This window comes from Arachis ipaensis, chromosome B6 (genome assembly GCF_059453495.1).
Source record: "Arachis ipaensis isolate K30076 ecotype BB chromosome B6, ASM5945349v1, whole genome shotgun sequence".
Lineage (NCBI taxonomy): Eukaryota > Viridiplantae > Streptophyta > Magnoliopsida > Fabales > Fabaceae > Arachis > Arachis ipaensis.
This window is the reverse complement of record NC_142441.1, coordinates 53,585,967-53,588,035: the sequence shown is the minus strand read 5'-3', so window position 1 is coordinate 53,588,035 and position 2,069 is coordinate 53,585,967. Positions and strand designations below refer to the sequence as shown.

General features: G+C 37.7%; 1 non-coding gene across 1 annotated transcript; it reads left to right on the top strand.

Annotated features, from left to right (window-relative positions):
• Positions 1–826: 826 nt before the first annotated feature.
• LOC148555606 (small nucleolar RNA R71) lies at positions 827–934 on the top strand. Its single transcript, XR_015886828.1, has one exon. It is a non-coding gene; the product is annotated as a small nucleolar RNA R71 (small nucleolar RNA).
• The last annotated feature ends 1,135 nt before the right edge of the window (positions 935–2,069 follow it).

Here is a 2,069-nt window from a genome sequence, read left to right as displayed (position 1 = left end):
GACATCCCAGGAGGTCTTCCTCACTGGGATTTACGTCCTCAACCTCCTTTACAGGTTCGGCTATAGTGGTTATGTCAATGGCCTTGCACTCTCCTTTTGGATTTTCTTCTGTATTGCTTGGGAGAGTACTAGGAGGGATTTCAGTGATCCTTTTACTCAGCTGGCCCACTTGTGCTTCCAAAATTCTAATGGAGGATTTTGTTTCATTCATGAAACTCACAGTGGCCTTAGATAGATCAGAGATTAAATTTGCTAAGCTAGATGGATTCTGCTCAGAATTCTCTGTCTGTTGCTGAGTGGATGATAGAAAAGGTTTACTATTGTTAAACCTATTTCTTCCACCATTATTAAAGCCTTGTTGAGGCTTTTGTTGATCCTTCCATGAGAAATTTGGATGATTTCTCCATGATGGATTATAGGTGTTTCCATAAGGTTCACCCATATAATTTACCTCTGCTATTGCAGGGTTCTCAGGATCATAGGCCTCTTCTTCAGAAGGCGCCTCTCGAGTATTGTTGGATGCAGCTTGCATTCCATTCAGACTCTGAGAAATCATATTGACTTGCTGAGTCAATATTTTATTCTGAGCCAGTATGGCATTCAGAGTATCAATTTCAAGAACTCCCTTCTACATAGGCGTCCCATTACTCACAGGATTCCTCTCAGAAGTGTACATGAACTGGTTATTAGCAACTATGTCAATAAGTTCTTGAGCTTCTGCAGGCATTTTCTTTAGGTGAATGGATCCACCTGCAGAGGTATCCAATGACATTTTAGCCAATTCAGATAGACTATCATAGAATATGTCCAGGATGGTCCATTCTGAAAGCATGTCAGAAGGACACTTTTTAGTCAATCCTTTGTATCTCTTCCAAGCTTCATAGAGGGATTCACCTTCTTTCTGTCTGAAGGTCTGAACATCCACTCTAAGCTTACTCAGCTTTTGAGGAGGAAAGAACTTGGCTAAGAAAGCCTTGACCAGCTTATCCCAAGAGTTCAGGCTATCCTTAGGTTGAGAGTCCAACCATACTCTAGCTCTGTCTCTTACAGCAAAAGGGAAAAGCATGAGCCTGTAGACTTCAGGATCTACTCCATTAGTCTTAACAGTATCACATATCTGCAAGAATTCAGTTAAGAACTGAAAAGGATCTTCAGATGGAAGTCCATGAAACTTGCAGTTCTACTGCATCAGAGAAACTAATTGAGGTGTCAGCTCAAAATTGGTTGCTCCAATGGCAGGAATGGAGATGCTTCTTCCATGTAAATTGGAATTAGGTGCAGTAAAGTCACCAAGCATCCTCCTTGCATTATTATTATTTTCGGCTGCCATCTCCTCTTCTTGTTCAAAAATTTCTGAAAGGTGCTTGTTGGATTGTTGTAATTTAGCTTCTCTTCATTTCCTCTTCAGAGTCCTTTCAGGTTCTGGATCTGCTTCAACAAGAATGTTCTTGTCCTTGCTCCTTCTCATATGAAAAAGAGGGATAGAAAAATAATAATAATAGGGGTCCTTTTTACCCAGGTATAGAGGTTCCCTTATGTAAGTTGAAGATGAAAAGAAGAAGAGAAAATCTGAACTCAAAGAGAGAGGGAGTTCGGATTTTTGGTGAGTGATGTGAGGAAGAGATGTTAGTAGATTAATAAACAGAAGGAGATGAGAGAGAAGGAGAATTTTCGAAAATTATTTTTGAAAAATAGTTAGGGATTTTCGAAAATAGTTTTTGAAAAAGGTTAATAATTTTTCAAAAATTAAAATCAAAAATTAAAATAATTAATTAATTAAAAAGAAATTTTGAAAAAGAGGGAAGATATTTTCGAAAATTAGAGAGAGAGAGAGAGTTAGTTAGGTAGTTTTGAAAAAGATAAGAAACAAACAAAAAGTTAGTTAGTTAGTTGAAACAAATTTTGAAAATCAATTTTGAAAAGATAAGAAGATAGGAAGTTAGAAAAGATATTTTAAAATCAAACACTACAAGAAAACAGCTCTATTGCCACGCTTTTAAAGCATGGCGAAAAGCTGAAAAAAGTGTGGCGATAGCTTTTCGCCACGCTTTTTGAGCTACCGCCACGCT